Here is a 25,803-nt window from a genome sequence, read left to right as displayed (position 1 = left end):
GTGACAAAAAAAGAGCAGCATCCTCCAAAGCTACTTATTATCTAAGGGATAACATCTTTAGAGTGCCCAGAGAGAGTACAGAGCTGATGGAAGCAAGAAGGCAGGCGAACCCTAAGCTATCCCCACTCCTCCTCCTTTCCCCCTGGAGATTTTCTCCAGGAATGAGTAAGTTATAATAAAAAGAGGTCACCACCTCCCAACAGTATTTTTTAGTTTTCAAAGAATTTAATGCCAATTTCTGAAGGACACATTTTCTTGATAGCATAAAGAAGCATGAGTGAGCCATTCATAAAATCTGTGTAATAAGCCACTAAGAAAGCTTTAAAATACATTCCAAAAGTGCGATACTACATTTTCTATATTTTCTGATTATAATGCAGTAAAATTGGAAATGAATATAAAAAGGCAGAAAGAGTAACAAAAAAATTGGTTTTAAAACCAATCATCTTTCCTCTGACATATTTATTTTAATGCAATATGAATTATTCACATCTTGTCACATATTTCCATGTCTCTGTGGTACTTGGATAATACTATAAGAAAACATAAAAATATACATAAAAATAAAGTGGTTTAGGAAAACTTCTTTCAGATAGCTCTCACAAGTGGTAACAATAATGGCTACCACTTGTGAAATAGTTATTATATTCAATGTGTTCTTGTGTATTTTGTGTCTAATTCCTTAGGGGGAAAAATACCCAGATTCAGAGAGGCAAAGTACTTTACTCAATCTAGCACAGCTCACACTCTTTCCATTAAAGATAGTACTGCTCTTCCAAGAGGAAGATAATGTTATTTAATGTGGGTTTGTAAAGACTTATGCATGTATGATTAGGAATAATTTTAAGAACTCTAGATCTTGTATGTTTAGGATTATACCAGTCATTCATTTATTGTTAAACCATTTTTAATTGAGTGTTTACCATTTGCTTCCCTGGTGCCTCAAACAGTCAAGAATCTGCCTGCAACACAGGATACCAGGTTTGATCCCTGGTTTGGGAAGATCGCCTGGAGGAGGGCATGGCAACCCACTCCAGTGTTCTTGGCTGGAGAATTCCGTGGGCAGAGGAGTCTGGTGGGCTACAGCCCACGGGGTCACAAAGAGTCAGCGACAACTGGACAGCTAGGCACAGCACAGCGTTGGTATCATTCAGCTACTAGCAGGCTGCATAGTGGGGTATTGAAGATAATGAAAACGTGAGAGAATAAAGGAGGAAAAAGGCTTATAAACAGAACCATCAAAGTAAACGGTTCTTCTACCTTTGACTGATGTGATGTGATGTTCTAGGCAGAGTACAATTTGCACTCTTTAAAAGTCATCTTCAGATGAAAACCTCAGAGACTTTATCTTTCCCAGTAAATACTTATGATCATAGACCAGGATAAGAGGCAAAATGTTTATCAAAGACTCGCCCTTTTATGGAGAAAGAACAAATAAGAAGTTTCCTCACATTAAATTTAATCAAACAAAGTAGCTTAAATGTAAAGAGTTTCAACTGAAATAAAAGCTTAAAGACCTTGATTAGAAACAAGAATGCAAAAAAAAATAAAAAATAAAAAAAAAAGAAACAAGAATGCAAATACAGTCTCTGCACATTTTAAGCATGTAGTGTTTCACAGGAGAAGAAGTGTCTTACTCAAAAATATTATGTGGAAAATAAAGCAAGTATTTTTTTATTCATTTCAAATATTAAGTCTTTGGGTTAAATAGTATCATGAGATGATACTTTAACTCATCTGTCAATGACATTAAATGTTTTTTAAACATTAATATTTTAAGACTCAGGTCTTGGAATAATGCAAAACAAGGTTTATAGCTGGAGATTTTGTTTTCCTCATTAATATGTGAAAAGGAATCATATTTATAACTGTATGTCATATTATCTTTACTAATTTGTAGATTGATTCATTTATCTTTAGATTTATGTTGCCATTTCAAAATAATTATAATATATTCTAGTTTATTTATCCCTGATTATATAATCAACCATATTTCTCCTTGATTAAGGATAACTTATCTTTAGTCATATGTCAAAATATTTCTTATAAGCAATGGAAAATGGAAATATAAGATTGTAAAGAAGGGATATTTTATGACTGGACATAGAAATCCATGAATCAAAAAAAGTCATTCACTCAAGAACTGTTATAATCTTTGAGAACTGTGTATCCCTTTTAATTTAAAGATAAAACTTATACCAGTAAAATAGTCTGATATAAAATAGAAATTTAGAGCACTTCACACTGAACTCTGTACCAGGAATGTACTCAGAAATGTTGACCAACTGGCTGAGATATAATTACATTTGACGTATTAACTTCTCTAGGAATTTTCATTATGATCTTTCCTTTGGGCAAATTGAGCCAGTCTGACCTTTGGCATGTTTGAGTTTGAATCTTACGTCGTTAACACATCATTTCAGAACAAACTGAAAATAAGTAGAGGCATGTCTTCCTATGACATGAAATGGCATAAAATAGTTAAAACTCATAGATAGGCAAAACTTCATAGATAGGCACTTCCGCTTCCCATCACAAAAGCTATGACCCAGAATCTTGTTTTGCATCATTGCTTGTTGTGTCACCCTCTCACTTGCCTTCTTGCTTTGGCCCTTTACTCCCCACCACAAATCAGCTTCAGGTAGCAGCTATGCTGAAGGCCATTGTCTGAGATCCTTTACCCACCCCTCCATCACACCTCAAGCTGCTTTAGCCTGACCTCTGGTTGAGCTTTCCTGCCTGACTTTCCAACATGCACGTAGAAGTATTTCCCTATTTTGTTGGGCAGTCACACCTACGTCTGGCTGTAAATTTTTTATCCCAGTGATCTTTCTGGGCATCTAAGTTGCCTTTGCCAGTGTTGGAGATCTTGCTAACATTCTTGGGTATCTGCCTGTCAGTTTTGACTGCTGGCTGAGTAACGGAGGTGAATTCTAAATGTTTTAAGACTAAGATTCACTTCACCTAATGCCAGCTGAATTAGGAGCCCAGGGCAGATCAACTCAAGGTTGCGTTTCTGAACCAGATAGGCGATTTTGATCACCAGGTGTGATTTCAGTTTCTATTCAGTGTAGGTAACCTCAGTAAGACCACCTATCTAGAAACTAGATGTAGAATTGAGTGATAGTTAAACTAGGACATTTTTACAAAAGGGTGGGCTGTTCCTTGAGGCTAGTTTTAACAATGAAAAATGAGGTTATCTTGGTTAAACCCAGAACAGGGCATGAAAATTATTATTTTTCTTTCTTGCTTGCTAAACTGCTTCAGTTGTGTCCTCATAGACTGTGTGGGCTCATAGACTGTAGCCCACCAGGCTCCTCTGTCCATGGGATTCTCCAGGCAAGAATACTACAGTGGGTTGCCATTTCTTTCTCCAGGGGATCTTCCCAACCCAGGGATCGAACCTGCATTTCTTATGTCTCATGCATTCTGGTCTTTACTGAAAATTTTAATTTACTCAGGCAAATTGGGAAAATCGAGATGGGTAAATTACTGTTCATAGCTAAGGAAATGTAAGAAACACTACATATTCTTGTTTATTCCAGGGATATTCCAATCCACAACTCTTAACACCTTGTATAATCATTATGATGGATTGAAACACAACCAGAGTCATGAAGGTGGACCTAGAAATGGAGCTATGTAAGTTTGCTCAGGTCTTTCCATCACGTTATTATTATTATTATTTTTGGACCTTTATATCTTCTGACCACCATCCCATTTCTCCTCCTGTCCTCAAAATGTGGTAGCCACAAATCTGATCTCTTTTTCTGTGAGTTGGTTTCTTTCTTTGCTATTTTTTAAAAAATTCCACATATAATTGAGATGGTCTGGTATTTGTCTTTCTCTGCCTGACTTATTTGACTTAGTATAATGCCCTCAAAGTCCATCCATGTTGTTGCAAATGGCAGGATTTCTTTATTTTTATGGCTGAATGATATTTCATTGTATACACACACACACACACACACACACACATATATATATACACCACATCACTTTTATACATTTATCTGTACCTAGACACTTGGGTTATTTCCACCTTAGCTGCAGTAAATAATTAGCTATTGTAAACAATCCTGCTATGACCAGGGGGTGCACTAATGCTGCACTCAATACATCAGCAAATTTGGAAAACTCAACAGTGGCCACAGGACTGGAAAAGGTCAGTTTTCATTCTAATCCCAAAGAAAGACAATGTCAAAGAATGCTCAAACTACCACACAGTTGCACGCATCTCACACGCTAGCAAAGCAATGCTCAAAATTCTCCAAGCAAGGCTTCAACAGTACATGAACTGAGAACTTCCATATATTCAAGCTAGATTTAGAAAAGGCAGAGGAACCAGAGATCAAATTGCCAACATCTACTGGATCATCAAAAAAGCGAGAGAGTTCCAGAAAAACATCTACTTCTGCTTTATTGACTATGCCAAAGTCTTTGACTGTGTGGATCACAACAAACTGTGGAAAACTCTTAACGTGATGGGAATACCAGACCACCTGACCTGTATCTTGAGAAACCTGTGTGCAGGTCAGGAAGAAACAGTTAGTACTGGACACAGAACAACAGACTGGTTCCAAATCGGGAAAGGAGTACATCAAGACTGTGTACTGTTGCCCTGCTTATTTAACCTATATGCAGAGTACATCATGAGAAATGCTGGGTTGGATGAAGCACAAGTTGGAATCAAGATTGCTGGGAGAAATATCAATAACCTCAGATGTGCAGATGACACCACCCTTATGGCAGAAAGTGAAGAAGAACTAAAGAGCCTTGTGATGAAAGTGAAAGAGGAGAGTTAATAAGTTGGTTTAAAGCTCAACATTCAGAAAACTAAGATCATGGCATCTGGTCCCATCACTTCATGGCAAATAGATGGGGAAACAGTGGCTGACTTTATCTTTGGGGGCTCCAAAATCACTGCAGATGGTGACTGCAGCCATAACATTAAAAGGTGCTTGCTCCATGGAAGAAAAGTTATGACCAATCTAGACAGCATATTAAAAAGCAGAGACATTATTTTGCCAACAACGTTCCGTCTAGTCAAAGCTAAAACTACTGGTTTTTCCAGTAGTTATGTATGGATGCAAGGGTTGGTCTATAAAGAAAGCTGAACACAGAAGAATTGATGCTTTTGAACTGTGGTGTTGGAGATGAGTCTTAAGAGTCCCTTGGACAGCAAGGAGATCCAGCCAGTCTATCCTAAAGGAAATAATTCCTGAATATTCATTGGAAGGACTGATGCTGAAGCTGATGCTCCAATACTTTGGCCACCTGATGTAAAGAACTGACTCATTTGAAAAGACCCTGATGCTGGGAAAGATTGAAGATGGGAGGAGAAGCGGATGACTGAGGATGAGATGGTTGGATGGCATCACCAACTCAGTGGACATGAGTTTGAGTAAACTCCAGGAGTTGGTGATGGACAGGGAGGCCTTGTGTGCTGCAGTCCATGGGGTTGCAGAGTCGGACACGACTGAGTGACTGAACTGATGACCAGAGGGTACAGATATCTCTTCCACATGGTGTTTTCCTTTCCTTGGGATATATTTTCAGAAGTGGGATTGCTGGAACATATGGTAGTTCTATCTTTAATTTTTAAAAAAATTTCTGTACTGTTTTCCATAGTACCTATACCACCTTACAGTCCCACCAGCAGTTGATAATTTGTTGTCTTTTATATTTTGATTCTAGACATTTTAACAGTTGTGCGGTGCTATCTGGTGGTTTTGATTGGCATTTCCTTATGATTACTGATGTTGATCACCTTTTCATGTACCTGTTGGCTATTCATATATATTCTTTGGAAAAATGTTCAGGTCCCTTGCTCATTTTTTCACTTGTATTATTTTGAGTTTTTGCTATTGAGTTTTAGGAGTTCTTTATATATTTTGAATACTAATGCTTTATTGGATACATTATTTGTAAACATCTCTCCCATTCACCAAATTGTTATAACTTCTATTTCCTTGCTAAAATTTTCTAATTTTTCTTTTGTTTCATGAGGACTTGTAATTGATTTTTGTCAGGTCTTTGTCAGGTCTTTGTCAGATATTCCAGTATCACATATATCTTGTTACTGGCATCAGGTGATTATCTTTTCTCATTCAGATCATGGTTTTTCCTGGTTCTTGATTGGATGAGTGATTTTCTACTGTATCCTGAATATTTTGGTTATTATGTTAGCAGACCATTGAGCCTGTTCATATTTTCTGTGTTAGAAGTCAATTGCCCTGTTTAGGTTGAGCTTATAGGTGACTCTTTGGTCTGTTCTAATGATAGTTTGGTTTTCTGAGATCTGTCAGTGTTACTCTGGTTGACTTCATTCTTCTGATGCTGTTAGGGTTCTTGCTAAAACCCTTCTGGTCTCATCTGTCAAGGTAGAAAGCACCTACTTGGGTTACCTACAGTTTTGGGGTGATCTTCTGGGAGAAGATACTACTGAAGCTATCTAGTTCCAGAATTGGAAGCCAGTCCAGGTCTTTAACCATTCTAAGAAGTCTTGAACATCTTCACTGCAAATGCACAAGGATGTCTGGAAAACATCCAGGTAGAGGAACATCTAGCTGACAATATCCAAATGAGAAAAAAACCCTGGTGGAGAGCAAGAGTCCATTTATCAATGTTTGGAAGACTAGAAGCACTGCGTGGGTCAGTGAACATTTTCATGTACTGAAATTGCCTGATGCATTGCTTAAAATCTACCTTCCTTTTCTCACACTCACCATGGGCTCTCTGTGAGACTCCAGCTTTGTGAAAACCCAGAGTCCATGGAGTCAGTGCAGAAGTTCTTCTGCCATGGCAGTAATTTCCAATAGTAATTTCCCTGGAGCTTTAGAAACCCTGGCAGAGATAAATCCTCTGCTCTTCTTTGTGAAGAACTCCTTCACCCCTGAGGAAAGGTGGGGAGTATTTTCCCTTTATTTACAAAGCACTATACACCTAGACCGGGGCTTCCCTGGTGCCTCAGTGGTAGAGACTCTGCCTGTCAAGCTGGAGACACAGGATTGATCCTGGGTCAGAAAGATCCCCTGGAGGAGGAAATGACAACCCACTCCAGTATTCTTGCTGGGAAATCCCATGGACAGAGGAGCGTGGTTGGCTCCAGCCCATGGGGTTGCAAAGAGTTGGACACGACTGAGCAGCTGACACGAGGTGACCTGTCCACACATCAGGCAAAGGCTTTTGGTGGTCCAGGTGCTTGTTCAGAGTCCTCTGCTCCTCATTGCTATCTCAGTCTACTTTCTCTTCCTTCCTGACCCTGCTCTAGCATTTGGCTCACGTTTGCTATTTCTCTCACAGCTTTCTCAGCATGTCTGGGCATCTCTCCTTTTAGTGGATGTGACTCCTGCTTTAGCTCAGGAACCTCAACTCGGTGCTATAACAGCTTTTGCCAGGCCAGGTCCAAGTTGCTGCTGAAAAGTCACAAGCTCAGCATCATTCTGGTTTCCATCTCAGCAACTTCGCACTGCTAATACATAGGCTCTCACCGGAGGAGGATAGTGTGTTAACTCTTGTTTCAGAATGAGACTCCTTTCCTACATCTGTCTCTGTCAACTCACCTGCACTCCTCACTGCTAAGGATGGGGGCTTCTGAAATACTTGGGCTCAAGGCCTGTGAGTACTCTGACCAAACGACCCAGTGGATTTGATAGAATGAGCTATTCTCACACTTCTCAGGTCTACTGCAAAGCTTCAATAACTCTGATTCAGTTATTAAAGCAGATGTTGATGTGGGTCTCATTTAGAGTTCTTGGGACAAGCAGAAAAATCACACTTTAATTTTTCCACCAGCTAGTCTGAACATCAGAGGTCAGGAAGACCTCATTGTTGTTGTTCTTCTTCTTTGTTGAGTAAATGCCCCTTTCATTTACATCCATCTGAACTTTGACACATTGACCCTTCCCTTGTTTATCCAGCAAGAAATTTTGAACAGAGGTGTCTTCTGTTTGACATTGTAAGGCACAAATTTGCAAAGTTTATTTCATGTTTCACTAACATTATCTAATGGTGTGTTTCTTTTAAATAAATTTCCTCTAATCATCATAAGGTTTGCAAAATGGAAAAGTTTTCAACAAAATGTTACACACAACTTAATGTATATTGAGCAACTGTGCAACATACTCAAAATACAAAGATAAAAAATAATATGAATCTGGCTCCCAAGAATTATCCAGTGTAATAGAAGAAAAATTACAGACACACATGAACAATAGTTGGCATATAGTGTGCATGCAATATTACAAATACTGACAAAACCAGAAGACTTATATAAGAATTGCTTTTGACAGACAGTTGAGTCAGGAAACACTCAGCAGAGCAGGTAATAGTTATGAATCAAGTGTTGAGAATAAATAGGAATCCATCAGGTGAGAAGAGAGCAAAGACATTCCAGGCTTAGTGAGGCCCATATGCCAAGTCACAGAGGCATGGGACACTCATAGGTTTTGGGAGCTGCAAGTAGTTCTGCATTGCTCAGGTACAAAGGGATGTGAGATGAGGCCATAAGGGGTTTTACATTCCATGAGAAGGAGCTGGGATTTTATTCTCAAAGAAATAGGAAACTCATGATAGATTTTAAGGTGGGAAGTTTTGCATTTTAGAACAAATCACTGTTGATCACAAGTAATACAAACATCCATTTAAAAGTTGAAATTTGTAGCCTTATATTTTATCATGTTGCCCCTTCAAAGATCTAGAGTGTTCTAATATTATATAAATGTAAGCATAAGCACATCTTAGGCATTCTGTACCTCTTAGGTAGGGCTCAAGCAAGAATAGCTGGTAGCTTTTTTCTGGCTTTGTTGTTATTTAGTCACTCAGTCATGTCCATCTCTTTGCAACCCCATGGACTGTAGCCCACCAGGCTCCTCTGTCCATGCGATTTCCCAGGCAAGAATACTGGAGTGACTTTCTCCAGGGGATCTTCCTGACCCAGGAGTCAAAGCTGTGTCTCCTGCATTGGCAGGTTGATTCTTTACCACTGAGCCATCAGGGAAACCTTTTTCTGGGCATAGGGAATAATAAAGAGAAACTATGCCATCTTAAAAGAGAAAACTTCCTTCTTTATAAAATTTCTAGGAATCATCAAAGTCAAATGAAAAAAAAGAATTATTCCTGGAATGCTTTCAATTGTCTTGTGCTTCCAGGCCTTCTTAACAGATGGGTGAATCTGCCCTCTGTATGCATAGTGTGTGCTGGTCTGTGCTATTGACTTCTGCTGTCTTGTCTTCCTGATACCTATCCATTGAGGTAGGCTTCCTGCCCTATTTCTAAATGAGAATTTAAGTCAAGGAACATTTTAAGGAAAAAATTTAGGTTATATATGCAATGGAAATTATCCATCCAGGACTGGTTTTCTACTGTGAATGTTTGACTGTACTGATTTTCTTCTGCGGCTTGATACAGGTGATGGCTAGAGAAAGATCAACAGATCGTGGCAACAAGAGTGAAAGCGCACAGGACCGCTTGTGGTCATCAACCTGCCTTCCTCTCCCTGACTTATGTCCTCCTCTTGCTGTGATGATCCAGACAGGGCAGAGCATGACTCTGGGTCTGAGCCCTGGCTGAGGTCCACACATTGGCCAGGCTTTGGCTATTGATACAAAAGCCTATACACTGTCATGTGTGAAATAGACAGCTAGTGGGAAGCCGCTATAAGACACAGGGAGCTCAGTCTGGTGCCCTGCAGTGACCTAGAGGCTGGGATGCGGGGAGGAGTGGGAGGCTCGCGAGGGAGGGACAAATGGTGGCGCTAGTGGTAAAGAATCTGCCTGCCAACGCAGGGGACTTAAGAAACTCGGGTTTGATCCCTGCGCTGGGAAGAGCCCCTGGAGGAGGTCATGGCAACCCACTCCAGCATTCTTGCCTGGAGAACCCCATGGACAGAGGAGCCTGGTGGGCTACAGTCCACGGGGTTGCAGAGTCAGACACGACTGAAGCGACTTAGCACAGCACACAGCACGTGTGAGCACACACACACAATTGTGACGGATTCTCATTGTTGTACAGCAGAACCCAACACGACACTGTAAGCAGCTGTCCTCCGATTAAAAAATAAAGATGAAAAGCAAGAACCAAAAGAGCATGTTGGTCTGGATTTTATGGGAAAAAGGACAACTTCCACTGGCATCTTAGGGTCTTTGTAGGAGATGCCCTACTTGAGTCAAGCAGCTAGCTGAATGAGAGGAGTCGATAGATGAATAGAATAATCATGTGACATCTCAGCGGCTCGTGGCTATCACCTTCATAGATAAAACTGAAATCTCTCTGTGAAAATGACATGTTGGCCGTTAGCCTGTTTTAATAAAAGAGTAGAGAAGTTACTCTCCTGTGGATTTTGCTGGTACTTTTTATAGCCGAAGTGTGGTAGGAAGTAGGCCCCAAGTTCCCTTGGCAACAAGTAGAATAGAAGCGATACACAGAAATCTGAATCATCGATGAATCATCTGAGGATTTCTGTTTCTAATCCTTGGAAATAATTTACTGTTGTTTTTTTCTTTCATCTGTGCAGTGTTTGCTGACTCCAAGGGAACAGCGCAGAGAGCACACAAGTTTCCATTGGTCGATCATTTAAGAATCAGTCTGAGTGCTCTAAGTGACCTTAATACTGGTATCCAGAAACCCACTGTGCTGTCTTTAGCACTTGCTGTTTGAAACGAACTTACCTGCACAGTAGCGCATCAGCAGTGGGGAAGTTCCCCTTCTCCAGAGAAACCAGATATCCCCAGGAAGACCTTTTAGGATGTTGCTGCATTGGACCTACAGTTTTCTTAGCATAAAGGAAAGGTGGTCTCTCTAGAGCTCATTGTATCACAGAGAACACTTTCAGACCCCAAAAGGAAAACTGATAGGGTCGCACCTGAAAGATTGTGCTCACACATGTACACACACACACACACACACACACCATCTGAAACTTTGGGACATCAGTTACTCAGCTTTTTTGCACTATTTTCTTCCATGAATGCATTTCTTATATAATCCCTTTATTTCCATTCTTGTTTTCCCCTTATTTCAAGGTTTATCACTTTGTCTTCTTGATGAAGTGTCCTTACCCCATTCTTTGTGCATAGTAAAAAAGAAATTTCCCTAAAAATGCTTTTTCTCATGTCAGCATCCCCCCAAGATTCATTCATGGTTCAGTAGCTTCTTATGGACCATGAGTTAATGAACATTGTATTCATAGCATCATCATGGTGACTGACCTATAGAATATGTTTAATAAATATTTATTAAATGACATTATAATTGTGGCATTTTTGATTAAGTGTTCTTGGAACAGATCTAAATCTACTTATGAGCATAAATCAATCTTGGTAGTCTTACCCTCCCTAGCTGTTAGCATGATCTCTGGTATATTCTACCCGCTCAACCAACAGTTACTGAAACAGTGAATGAAATTCAAATCCTGGATGCATCCTGTAATCTCCCCTAGCTTGGTGATCTTATTTCCTACCAATCCACTCTTTCCTGTGAAGTGAGCCCTTTTACCAGTCAAGTTCCATGTAATCACTCGTACCATTTTCCTCAGATGAATTATCAACACTGTCCCCAGCACCCACTTAAGTCCTATCCTTCAAGGCTCAGCCTAAGTCTCATTCTGTTCACAAATGGAGAAATATCTTGATTCCTCCAATCCTCACAGATCTTCATGTTCTTCTAACTCCTCGTGTCTCTGGCCTTTATTCAAATTTTGTATTTAATGCAATCTTCTATTGTTTGCTTCCTTTTATGACTCCTGGGTGATGTCACCTATTTTCTAATCCTTGGCATCTCCCACATATTGATGACACTAAGTTCCCTCATCTTTAGTGCTTAGATCATCAAATCTCAATGTTCTATAAGTTCCTCGGGCTCACTGTTCAGAAGTTAGTTCATATTATTAAATTTTCTAGGTATGTTGATTGTAGTGTTTTTGTTATAAGTGCTTTTGTCTTTAGGAATACATATTAAAATATTTATGGATGCATGATACGTTGTCTCAAATTTATTTCAAAATAACATGGAAAGGGATAAAAGGAAGGCATTATGCTATTCTATGCACTACATTTTTTCATAATACAAACTGCTTAGAATTTTCATTCACCATTTTTCTCTCTTACTGCCTTCAGTCTCTTCAAACCTGCTCCTCCTCGGCTTGAATGCATATTTCCCCCGCTCCCACCGCCCTGACACACACTGCCTGTCCCATCCTCTGGGACGTCCTCGAGCAGGCAGCAGAGATTGACATGTGAAACAGACTTAGCCAGCTTTTCATGAGATCAGTGCCCAAGTAGAATATTCTGGGGGTCAAGTCAAGTACTGGGAAACAATTTTTGAAAGTGGAAGGAGACATCAACTCTGTTCTGAAAAGGATAAAGAATTGAGGGTTACATCTACACCCTACCATATCCCCAGTTTTGTGATTCTCTGCACATCTGACAAGAGAAACAACCAAAATCCATGGTTCTATGTTGTATCCTTTGCTCAGGGTCTGTCTTCCTCTCCTTGATTTCCCAGTTAGCACAGTGCCTTGAAAAACTGGATATTCTTTGGAAGTCTGAAATTGAATCACACAGAATCTAATTTCTTTGTATCTGATGCTCCCTTTTCCTGCTAATATCCATATACTGAAAGTCTCCTTTCCTGATTGTCCCCACTCCAAAGTGCTTCATCTTCCTCTTGAGTTCACAGAACTTTTTTGCCTTTCACAGCATGTATTTCTGTTTTGGTGTCCTATTTCATTTGCTGTTTAAGACTGGTGAGAACAGTGAGCATACCTTTTCATCCTACTATTTTCTGTGGAGCTTTCTCAGGGTTTGGTTCCTGAGCACACTTGAAAACTGTGTTGAATGCTTGAATGTAAAAGGCCTGGGGAGAGCCTGCTTCCTGTTTGAGATCAGCAATACTGATTATTTCATGGCCACTGTTTGCTTAAGTAATTCCATGAGCTCCATTATTTACAGAAGGAATAAAGGCAGCCTCAGTTTAGAGAGTGAATCCTCACAAAGTACCTTAAGGTCTCAAGAGTAATATAGCATATGTCACCTATTCAGTCAGTTATTGTTGTTTAGTCACTACATCGCCTGATTCTCTTGTGACCCCTTGGACTATAGCCCTCCAGGCTCCATTGTCCATGGGATTTCCCAGGCAAGAATACTGAAGTGGGTTGCCATACCCTCTCCAAGGGATCTTCCCGACCCAGGGATTGAACCCATGTCTTCTTCATTGGCTGTTCTTTCCCACTGAGCCACCAGGGAAGCCCCAAAACAAAACAGAATAATGGAGGATTTGTACTTTCATCTTAGAGTTAAGAAAACACCAGCTACATTGGTATCTGATTCAGGAACAGGGCTCAGAATTTTCTCATGAGACTTCTGAATCCACCTCCAGTGTCCCTCCCACCCTCACTGCAGGTGTCTGCATGTAGATGATAACACTTGGCTCATTTAATACAGCCAGGGACTTGATCATCTGCAGGTTTGGTATCCACAGAGAGTCCTGGAACCAAACCCCCATGGGAGGGACGGCTGTGCTTCTCATCTATTCCGGGTCTTTTAGAGAAGCATGATGGAGTTAGGAGAAAACCTGAGGCCAGACTGTGTTCAGATTCTGGCTTTGTCTAGCCACATGACCCTGCGCCAGCCGACAGTCACACTGGAGGGGGGAATAAATAGCTTTATAAGCTAACGCAGTGCATTTCAAGAGGGAAACTCATGTGGCTGCGGTGACGGCCTTTTGCTGTCACATGTGCTCACTCTGTGCCTCAGTTTCCACATCAGTAAATTAAGCAGGGTAGTAATTCCCTGTGTCATAGGGTTGGGCACAGGATTAGATGAGTTAATATACATAAAGCATTTGAAACAGTGCCTAGTACATAGGAAGCACTATATAGTCGTTTGCTTTTGTCACTGTGACCATTCATTTCCAAGTAGAGCATATGCAATACATTTTGTATGGTGCAAAAGACAAAAATATTCAGTGACTTTTAGGGGTCAATTTTTGAACCTAGTTCTAAGATGTTTATGGCATTAACATCTAAAATCTCTTTCATTTTCTCCACAACCTTTCCAAACACTCTTTGTTTACATAATCAGATTGGATGTTGTACAGAAATCGCTTTTATCATAATATGTTACTGCCTTCAGTTCCTTTCCAACTGGAGTCTGAAATACCTTTGCGTGCAGAAATGTAAAGGTCTGTGAAAACAACATGATTCAAACTTTTTGTTCATTTTCAGTAAAAGTATCATTAATTCACATGGGAATAAAAGCAAAGCTGATAGTTATTTGACGTCACTGGGTAGGAATCACTTACTTAAAAACAGGGTGACATATTGGGAGCTATTATCCTGTCCAGTTGTGAAACAAAAACTAACAAAGCTGTAAAGTGATGTATAACTTATTTAATAGTGTTGTCTGTATATATATGCATATGTATATATGTATTATATATGTATATGTGTGTGTGTGTGTGTGTGTGTGTGTGTGTGTGTCTATCAATTGAGTGTTCTCCCATTCCAGGAATTATCCTAGGAAAAGGATGTAGCCAGTGTCTTCCACATGGAATTTATCTGCAGGTATAAGGAGACACATAAAATAAAATAATTATAGGTTTTAAGGTGTGAGGCAAGAAATGTAGATGGTGATATGACCCATTAAATAAGTGGAAAAATCAAAGGGTGAATTTAGGTAAGGAAATTTGGGAAGATTGAGCAGAAACTTAAAGGACTTGAAGATGGTAAAGAATTTGGTGACATAGTCTGATAAACAGAATTAAATCAGTGATAGAGACTAGTAAATATCAACAAGATTTTTGTTTTATTTTGTTTTCTATGCTCATTTTATATATATCCTTTTATCCTTATGAACAAATTTGATTTGGTTCAAATGCAGTTAAAATTGCTTGGACAAAGATGAAACAATCGAAGATTTGTGTCTCTTTTCTTTTGTTGTAGTATAAATGTAATACACACTATAAAAATTTTTAGAAAATAAAAATTATAAAATAAAATTTACCCATAATCCAAACACTTAAATGCAGATGTTACTAACACATTGGTCTATTCCTAAGGCAGATTTTTTCAAGTTCAGTTTGTGGTTATCTAACCTTTGTGAAAATAGGTTAAATGAAGTAGGTGGCCAACTTGGCTTAGAAAAAAGAGAAGCAAGGCAGAGGTCCTGCTGATATTCAGAGTTCACATGATAATAAGCATGTTTTGGTTTAAAAAGTTACAGTTGACCAAAAAAAGAAAAAATATTGTAGTGGTCAGAACAGTATGGTGAGAGAAATGTCTTGCTATCAAATACTGAGTTCAATTCAGTTCAGTACAGTCACTCTGTTGTGTCCAACTCTGTGACGCCATGGACTGCAGCATGCCAGGCCTCCCTGTCCATCACCAACTCCCGGAGTTTACTCAAACTCATGTCCATTGAGTTGGTGATGCCATCCAACCATCTCATCCTCAGTCATCCCCTTCTCCTCCTGTCTTCAATCTTTCCCAGCATCAGGGTCTTTTCCAATGAGTCAGTTCTTCACATCAGGATGCCAAAGTATTGAGGTTCAGCTTCAGCATCAGTCCTACCAATGAATATTCAGGACTAATTTCCTTTAGGATAGACTGGTTGGATCTCCTTGCTGTCCAAGGGACTCTCAAGACTCGTCTCCAACACCACAGTTCAAAAGCATCAATTTTTCTGCGCTCAGCTTTCTTTATAGACCGACCCTCACATCCATACATGACTACTAGAAAAACCATAACTTTGACTAGATGGACCTTTGTTGTCAAAGTAATGTCTCTGCTTTTTAATATGCTGTCTAGATTGGTCATAATTTTCCTTCCAAGGAGCAAGCGCCTTTTGATGTTATGGCTGCAGTTACCATCTGCAGTGACTTTGGAGCCCAAAAAATAAAGTCTGTCACTGTTTCCACTGTTTCCACATCTATTTGCCATGAAGTGATGTGACTAGATGCCATGATCTTAGTTTTCTGAATGTTGAGCTTTAAGCCAACTTTTTCACTTTCCTCTTTCACTTTCATCACAAGGCTCTTTAGTTCTTCTTCACTTCTGCCACAAGTGTAGTGTCATCTGTACATCTGAGGTTATTGATATTTTTCCCAGCAATCTTGATTCCAACTTGTGCTTCATCCAGCCCAGCGTTTCTCATGATGTACTCTGCATATAGATTAAATAAGCAGGGTGACAGTACACACCCTTGATGTACTCCTTTCCCAATTTGGAAATAGTCTGTTGTTCTGTGTCCAGTTCTAACTGTTTCTTCCTGACCTGCATACAGATTTCTCAGCAGGCAGGTCTGGTTGTCTGGTATTCCCATCACGTTAAGAATTTTCCACAGTCTGTTGTGATCCACATAGTCAAAGACTTTGGCATAGTCAATAAAGCAGAAGTAGATGTTTTTCTGGAACTCTCTCGCTTTTTTGATGATCCAGTAGATGTTGGCAATTTGATCTCTGGTTCCTCTGCCTTTTCTCAATCCAGCTTGAATATATGGAAGTTCTCAGTTCATGTACTGTTGAAGCCTTGCTTGGAGAATTTTGAGCATTGCTTTGCTAGCATGTAAGATGCGTGCAATTGTGTGGTAGTTTGAGCATTCTTTGGCATTGCCTTTCTTTGGGATTGGGATAAAAACTGACCTTTTCCAGTCCTGTGGCCACTGCTGAGTTTTCCAAATTTGCTGGTGTATTGAATGCAGCACTTTCACAGCATCATCTTTCAGGATTTGAAATATCAACTGGAATTCCATCACCTCCACTAGCTTTGTTTGTAGTGATGCTTCCTAAGGCCCACTTGACTTCTCATTCCAGTATGTCTGGCTCTAGGTGAGTGATCACGCCATCATGATTATCTGGGTCATTGAAGATCTTTTTTGTATAGTTCTTCTGTGTATTCTTGCACCTCTTCTTAATATCAGAGAAGGCAATGGCAACCCACTCCAGTACTCTGGCCTGGAAAATCCCATGGACGGAGGTGCCTGGTAAGCTGCAGTCCATGGGATCACTGAGTTGGACACAACTGAGCGACTTCACTTTCACTTTTCACTTTCATGCATTGGAGAAGGAAATGGCAACCCACTCCAGTGTTCTTGCCTGGAGAATCCCAGGGATGAGGAAGCCTGGTGGGCTGCTGTCTATGGGGTTGCATAGAGTTGAACACAACTGACGCAACTTAGCAGCAGCAGCTTCTTAATATCTGCTACTTCTGTTAGGTCCATACCATTTCTGTCCTTTATCGAGCCCATCTTTGTATGAAATGTTCCCTTGGTATCTCTAGTTTTCTTGAAGAGATCTCTAGTCTTTCCCATTCTGTTGTTTTCCTCTATTTCTTTGCCCTGATCACTGAGGAAGGCTTTCTTATCTCTCCTTGCTATTCTTTAGAACTCTGCATTCAAATGGGTATATCTTTCCTTTTCTCCTTTGCCTTTCACTTCCCTGCTTTCACAACTCTTTGTAAGGCCTCCTCAGACAGCCATTTTGCCTTTTTGCATTCCTTTTCCATGGGGATGGTCCCCTGTCTCCTGTACAGTGTCACAAACCTCCATCCATAGTTCATCAGGCACTCTGTCAGATCTAATCTCTTGAGTCTCTTTGTCACTTCTACTGTATAGACATAAGGGGTTTGATTTAGGTCATGCCTGAATGGTCTAGTGGTTTCCCCTGCTTTCTTCAATATAATCTGAATTTGGCAATAAGGAGTTCATGATGTGAGCCACAGTACTTGGAACTAGGCTAAGGAAAATCAAGTATTTGTCTCAGGAGTCATTTGGTAATTATTTCTTACCTTTCATGCATGGGTAGGTAGGTAGAGAGACACAGATATGTATACATATGTATGTATGTGTGTGTGCATTTGTTATTGTAAACACAATTCTGTACCTTGTGTTTTTATTTTCCCATGTCATGAATTCATCTTCAAAAACATTAAATGAGTAATGAACAGCTGTATCAGAGTTTAACTATAAGTATCCTATTGCTGGACTTTTAGTTTGCCCCAAATGTTATAACTGATGCTATAATGCTATAATAAAAGGTTATTATAGGATATTGATCTTTGTCCAGTTGCTATTTTTTAAGGATAAATCCTCAGATATAGACCTACTATAATCAAGCATTTGAGTATTTTTCAAGCTTGTTGCCTGTGTTGTTAAATTGCTATCTCAAAAGCAATGCTTAAAGAAGACTTTCTCACTAAACCCAGCAGTGTTAACTATCTTTCACAAAAGTCTTTACTGGCATTAATTTTTAAAAAGTTTAAGATCTAAGTCAGAGTCTCTTTTTATTTTCCTTTCTTCTGTCTTTTTGGAGAGTGAGGACATCAAAACAGGATTGACGGTAGAGCTAAAATTTGCACAAAATAATCATTTGCAGTTTTTTGTTTTAAAGCATATAGTTTTAAAAATATACATAAGATTGGTCTATGAGTTTATTTTTGGAAAGATTATTTTCTTAGGGCCATTTCAGTGACCTTTGGTTATATTGCTTTTGAATCCTGTATGGTCAACATTGACTGTTTTTGAGCAGAGATATTTCTAAAACTTATTTAGACACTAATAGACTTAAAATAATATGAACCATGGGTTAAAATGATGCATTTAAGCTGCAAAGAACTTTTGATAAAGAGTTTGCCTCAGGCAATAACATAGAAATAGCAACTTTTAAACATTTTGATTTGTAATATAAATGATGTTTTTTTATTTATTTCCAAATGGAATAATTTATCCTTTGAAATATTTTGAAAGCATTTCACTCTTCTAAACTATTCTAAACTATAAAATAAAGTTCCTTGATTCTGTGGGGCTGCAGCTGAAATGGTAAAACAAATTCTTTCTTCTCATAGTTGTCAAGTCAGACAGTTGTTTTCTAGTAGCATTTATCTTCCCCACATTTGTCATTGCTTTAGGGAATTGTAAGATAGATTGATCAAGCTTTCCTCATACCTATTTTTATACATTCTTCTTATTTTTTCAGTTAAGTATAGTTGATTTATAATGTTCATTTCAGGTATAGAGCAAAGAGATTATTACACTTTTTTTTTCTGATTCTGTTACATTTTAGATTATTACTAGAAATTGAATATAGTTTCCTGTGCTATTCAGTAAATTATTCTTATTTATCTGTTTTATATATAGTGGTGTGTATCTGTTAATCTTATACTCCTAATTTGTCTCTCCCCCTCCTTTTTCCCTTTGGTAGCCATAAATTTTCTATGTCTGTGAGTCTCTTTCTGTTCTGTAAATAAGTCCATTTGTTATTTTGTTAGATTTCACATATAAGTGATATCATACAAATTTGTCTTTGTCTGACTTACGTCACTCAATGTGATCATATCCACCTTTTGTGTCCCCATGTACTATAGCCCACCAGACTTCTCTTTCCATGGGATTTCCCAGACAAGCCTACCTGAGTGGCTTGCCATTTCCTTCTCCAGGGGGGCTCTTCCTGACCTAGGGATCAAACCTGCATATCCTACACTGGCAGGCAGATTCTATACCACTGAGCCGGGAAGTCCACAAATGGCAATATTTCATTCTTTTATGACTGAGTCATGTTCCCGTGTGTGTGTGTGTGTGTGTGTGTGTGTGTAAACACATCTTCTTTTATCCATTGTCTACTGAAGAACACTTAGATACCTTCTTCTTGTATACAAAGCCAGTGTACCTTTGACTAGAATAATACTAAATTCTAGTCTCCCTTGACATAGTCAATCATCACCATCAGGTTAATGTGGATACTTTTTAGACTTTGTCCATGCATTTGTGAACATCAATAATCACCGAGAAAATCTATAGTATTGTTTTGGTATTTCTCTTTTACAGAAGTTGCGTCATACCATACCACCTATGATACCAAAAACCTGATTGTCACTGATTCTTTTCTGTAAACTCTGGCTTTATATTCTCTACTACAGATATGAGTCCCTTTGTGTGTGTATATATATATATTTTTACTTTGGTTTCCTTGTTGTTAGAAATTTTTTATTTAAGAACACATTTTTTATTCCAGGGATTCCCTGGTGGCTCAGATGGTAAGAGTCTGCCTGCAATGTGGGAGACCCAGGTTCGATCCCTGGTTCAGGAAGATCCCCTGGAGAAGGAAATGGCAACCCACTCCAGTATTCTTGCCTGGAAAATCCCATGGATGGACGAGCCTGGCAGGCTACAGTCCATGGGGTCACAAAGAATCAGACATGACTGAGCGACTTGACTTTCACTTTCACTTTTGATTCCAACATCAAAAAGAAATTATATTACAATATAGTGTAAGACTTTCATAGTACTATATTTAGTACATTTATAGTATTATATTTATGCTTAGATTATAACAATTTGGAATTTGTCCTTATGAATATGAGATGTGAACTAGCTGTATCTTTCTCAATAAGTAAATTATTCTCCCAAGAACTTTTATTTTAAAATATACCCTTTTTCACTTATTTAAAATGCCATTCTTATTGTATCTTAAATAAGCATGTATGCTCTCATCTATTTAGTTATCAATTTCTGTGCCACTACTGTACTTTATTACTATGATCCTATAATATGTTTGATATGTAGTAGGCAAGAATGTTCCATCTTGGTTTTCTTTTATAAATTTGTCTTTGTTATTTTTACATATTCGCTCTTCTTAATGGATTTTATACAGATTTCAAATTTCTGCAAAACATTGCTTTATATTTTAAAATTATTTTCCTTCCAGTTTTATTGAGCTATAATTGATATATAGCATTATATAAATTTATGGTGTATATAATAATGATTTGACTTAAGTATATCAAGAAATGTTTACTGCATAAGTTTAGTGAACATCTATCACCGCATACAGTTACAAAATAAAAGAAAAAGAAAAAATGGTTTATTTGTGATAAGAACTGTTAGGATTTACTCTCAACAACTTTTATGTAGCATACAGCAATTATATTAATCATATTGTAAAATGTGTCTGTAGTACTTATTTATCTTATAATTGGGAGTTTGTGCATTTTGACCATCTTTGCCCTATTACCCTTCCCTGACCCTTTTATTTTTCTATTAGTATTTTGCTAAACTCATAGATTGTTTTAGAGAGTATAGACATCTTTAAAATTCTGAATTTTCTCATTCATAAGAAAAGTGTTTTTCCTAATTTATTTTTCTTTTATGCCCTTCAGTGAAGTCTTGTTAGGGTTTTTCCTAAATATTTGATGTGATTATTAATTATAAATAGACCTCTTATTTTATTTTTTAGTTGGTTTTCTGATGTGAATAAAAGTTACAGGTTTTTAAAATATGTTGATTTTGTATTTGGCCATCTGGATGAAATTTGCTTATTGGTTTTAAAATTTGTCTTATTGGTATCTTAGGGACCAAATTATCTTCAAATTATGACAGTTTTGTAACTTATTTTCTAATATTTGAGTTGTTTTCCTTATTTTATTACACTGACTGGGACCTTGAGGTGAAGACTCATCAATTATATACTTCTTGTCAATGTGGATCTGTTTCCAGTATCTCTTGATTATGGGGAGTGCTTGATGTAAGACTTTGCTAGATCCTTTTATAAACTCAGGGAAATTATGTGTTCTTTATTTTACAAAAAATTTTTGAAAATGTTCATAAAGATGTTGAATTCCTGTAGGATTTTTATTCAGAGTCATGACATATGGAATGGTTTTTATCCTTTAACATATTAATATAGTGTAATTCTTTAAAAGATCTCTAATGTTGAGCCCAATTTACACTCCCAAGATAAATTCCTTTGGTCATTCTATATTATTTTTACAGCAAATTGCTGGATTTGATTTGTTACTATTTTGTTATTTTGTATCCTTGATCAGCCAGTCAAAAATCTCCTGCTTCAAGATTTGTTAGTACTTCCTCATAAGAGCCTTTGGTGACAGCTGGTGGGGGCAAGATATTTCTTCATGACCATTTCAGTGTTTGTTACTGGCTTTTTTGTCTTTTTAAATTTTCCAGGTCTTCTTTTGTTAATTTTAATAATTTTTAAATCTTCTGTAGATATTGTCTTATGTAATCTTATTTTTTAATCTGTGCCTTATTTTTTCTTATTCATAAGTTTTAAAAAAGTGACCTTTTTATATACCTTTTCAATGAATTAGTTCTTTTGTTTTTGAATCATGTTAATTATTTCTATTTGTTTTATCATTAATTTTTATATTTATCTTAATGGCTTTCTTAAATTTATTTTTGTAATTGTTTTAGATTGTTGGATTGATTGCTTAGTTCTTTTAAATCTTTCTAATTTTCTAATAAATACATTTAATTTCAGAAAGTTTTCTCTGGGTACAGCTTTGGCTACAAATCACAGGTTTAATATGTAATGCTCTTATTTTGAATCAGTTCTAAACATATTTTTTTTGGCCTTTGCAAATATTTTAAGTTTCATTTTCTTCAGTTATTTTAGTGTACTATAGATTAGCTACCCTTTTCATTCCTAGGGTATTCCAGGAGACAGAGAATATTTATTCCTAAAAAATAAAAATCCTTGCAGACTAGAGCACATGACATGAATAGAGATTGGATAGTGTGTGATATTTCATTCCTATGAACATGGATCCTTAACATGCTACCTGGAGCAAACATTATACATTTTAATGGACTCTATTCTTTCAAAAAGATTTAACACCTCTTTGGGAAAAAAGAACAAGTGTCACTTGAGGCTGGAATTAAGTTCAAAGGGGTGACACGAAGCAGGCTCGCACTGTTATTATTTTATTTCTAAGCTTAAGAAAAAGGCTGTTCCTAGTTATACTCAAAATCCAGTACCCAGGATCATATGGTTGTTCTTAGTTTTTTGTTTTTTTTTTGACTGAGAAAACATTATAATTAGTGAATAAGTCAGACAGAGAAAGACAAATACTGTATGATATCACTTATATGTAGAACCGAAAAAACAATACGGATGAACATACATGCAAAACAGAAACAGACCCACAGATATAAACCCAAACTTGCGGTCACCAAAGGAGAGGAAGGAGGGGGACATATTAGGGGTAGTGGATTATCAGATACAAACTGCTATGTATAAAATAGATAAGCAACGATTCTATACTGTGTAGCACAGGAAGTTATAACCATTATCTTACAATAATATATAATTGAATCTGAAAAAATATGTGTTGAAATTAACACAGTATTGTAAATCAACTCTACTTCCCTAAAAATTAACAATGAGTAAAATAATACTTGAAGAAAAAAATCCTGTACCATTCATTTCGTTAATTTGGATTTTGTTTTTTAGGATTCATCATTTTATCTCATTGCCCTTGTCAGATATGAGGCCCTAAATTGGTAAAGAAGTTCTTTTGGACTCAAAAGAAATATTTCTTAGTGCCTGGAAAAGGAAGAATCAGAAGGTATGAAAGGCAGTTATGGGATTTCTCTCTGTTTCTAACAAAAACATTTGTGCACACTCATATCCTCTCTTCCACCACCTTAATGCAAAATTCTGCTAATGGAACTAAGGTAAGTGTTTCACACAAAACCCAATTTTGCAGACATTTTATTTTCTGATGTTTTATTTTCACCTTACCGCTCACAGGGTTTTAAAGAGCCGGAAACTTGATTTTCGCAGCGCACAGACTTTCTGTTTCCCTTACTTTTCATACACATTTTTGAAGATGATTGGCTATGAATCTAATCTTGTTAGCACCATGACCTTTTCACCACCAAGTTTTAAGAACTACCTGTTAGACCACTGCCTAATAACCATTAGGAAGTAAAATGCATGGGGTATATGAAGTTATCAGGCAGAATGGCATTGTTCCCTATTGATCCATATCTTACAAAACATTACATAAAATACTTTCTGCCTACTTCAAAAGATTTAGATTAATTATCCTTTTCATTCTAAGATAAATAATATTTACACTGCAATTAAAATTTAACTAAATTTGACAGGCTGCAGAGAGTTCAAAAGTTTCTGAAAATCCAGAAACCTTCATATTTTATTTGAATTGGACACTCACTTTTACCTTGGCTATAAAGCTATGTGGGTCTGGTTATTTCCAGACTTAGAACCCACTAATCCTTGTACATTTTAAAAAGAATTGATAAAGTAAATGTGACACAGAAGTCATTCTTGTCACATTGTCCTTAAATGAAGAAAAAGAATAGTTTGCAAATAACTCACCATGTCTACCAAGAATTTTTTGGATCTTAAGTGGTATAGCTAGACTGTGACTATATTTACTGCTTTTAACTAGACAAATGCCACTAAGTGACAAATAATAAAGCCTGACAGTGAAATCCTAAGAATCCTCAGGCATGAGGTCTATGCCAGTTTTTATTAAAAATTGCACATGTAAATCTAATTTTCTGTTTAATGAGAGAAACAGAAACCTCTGTCTTTGATTCTTAATTTGTGCATTTTATCAAATTTTACTATTAAAAGGGTTTTTATTTCTACTGATATAAAGCATTTTGCTCACTTAAATTATAGTCAGAACAATGACTGAAGGTCAGAATCCAGATACAGTTTCTGGCATTACCTGGTCCAAGTCAGGCGGTCCAATATAATCAGCTTTATCTTCAGGTAAATTTTCAGTGTGAGAACAAATTACCTTAGGCACAAACACATCCTCTTAATATGGTTAAATTAACCTTGTTTTGAGGAGAAAGTTTCCTGTGGTATCTCAGGAAACTTCTAAGTGTGGATTAAAAAGTTGTAACTTCCTTTATTTAAACTCTTCCTCATATTTTTCTTTTGTCAACTTACTAATAGAAGTTGTCTTTTTAAAAAAAACCAACCTTTTAATTAAAATGAAATTTCAGCCTTTTTCCCCAATTTGGTAGTTTTATGGTATATCAAAAGACCTCACCACATTAAAAAAAAAAGTGAAAAAGCCTTTCTTTCCAAGGCATGATGAAGTTGGGTTTGCAGAGTGTTAATAGTTCAGTTATTTTGGTTAATAAAAGGTTAGCTACCCTTTTCATTCCTAGGGTATTCCAGGAGACAGAGAATATTTATTCCTAAAAAATAAAAATCCTTGCAGACTAGAGCACATGGCATGAACAGAGATTGGATAGTGTGTAATATTTCATTCCTATGAACAGGGATCCTTAACAGTGACAGTAGTGCTGTTTTAACAGAGAAGGTGGTACTGCGGTTGTTGATGGATATCGTTTCTACATGCCAGTATCGCAGGAAAGCCTAACGTGGTCTTTACAGTCCTTTCTGTTCTCTTTACGCCTGCAGATTGTCCTTTGATTGCTGTGGTTGTTGCTCAGAGCTGTGGGCACTGGTAACCCAGTCATGTAAATGCTCGGTGGTTCCAGCATTTGCTCTTTCCCCGTGGCTGCCGGTCAGCTGCTATTAGGCTGCTGTGGTTTCTCAGCTCTCTACAGTCCTCTTAGAAGCTCACCCTCAAGCTTCAAAAATGTATTTTTATCTTCTTACCTCCATACATATGGCTGTTCCTCTTTAGCTCACTAAACAACCACTTGAAGATCCATTGACAGGCATTTATTGCATATAGACACTCCACCAAAAGTAGTGAAGTATTTAGCTCCTCTCAATGATAAATTGTCATATTCACAGCAAATAAATCAAGATATAGACCATCAATTACTTACAAGCCATTTACTCACTCTGGTAACCTAAAAATCATTCCGTTAACTGTTAACTGTTACATGTTATCTGTTCTTATTGGATTTAGGGTACTATCTGTGGGAAATTCTCTGCATTACCAACCTCACTCAGAATGGCTGGAACCCAGGCAAATATATTTATATTTTTCCCCTAGTTTTTTTTTTTTCTTATTTTAGTTTTTGAGTATATCATAAAAAATTTGATTGTGTTCCATGA

The 25,803-nt window shown here is 37.5% G+C and overlaps 1 long non-coding RNA gene across 1 annotated transcript in view; it reads left to right on the top strand.

The window, feature by feature from the left end:
• Positions 1-25,803, top strand: part of LOC139036017 (uncharacterized) — a 381,278-nt gene that overhangs the window by 344,270 nt on the left and 11,205 nt on the right. The window contains exon 6 of the long non-coding RNA XR_011488704.1: positions 23,239-23,353. This is a non-coding gene — a long non-coding RNA (uncharacterized lncRNA). The remainder of the gene's footprint in view (positions 1-23,238; positions 23,354-25,803) is intronic.

Source organism: Odocoileus virginianus, chromosome 1, assembly GCF_023699985.2.
Source record: "Odocoileus virginianus isolate 20LAN1187 ecotype Illinois chromosome 1, Ovbor_1.2, whole genome shotgun sequence".
Taxonomy (NCBI): Eukaryota; Metazoa; Chordata; class Mammalia; order Artiodactyla; family Cervidae; genus Odocoileus; species Odocoileus virginianus.
This window is presented reverse-complemented; position numbering and strand designations above follow the sequence as displayed.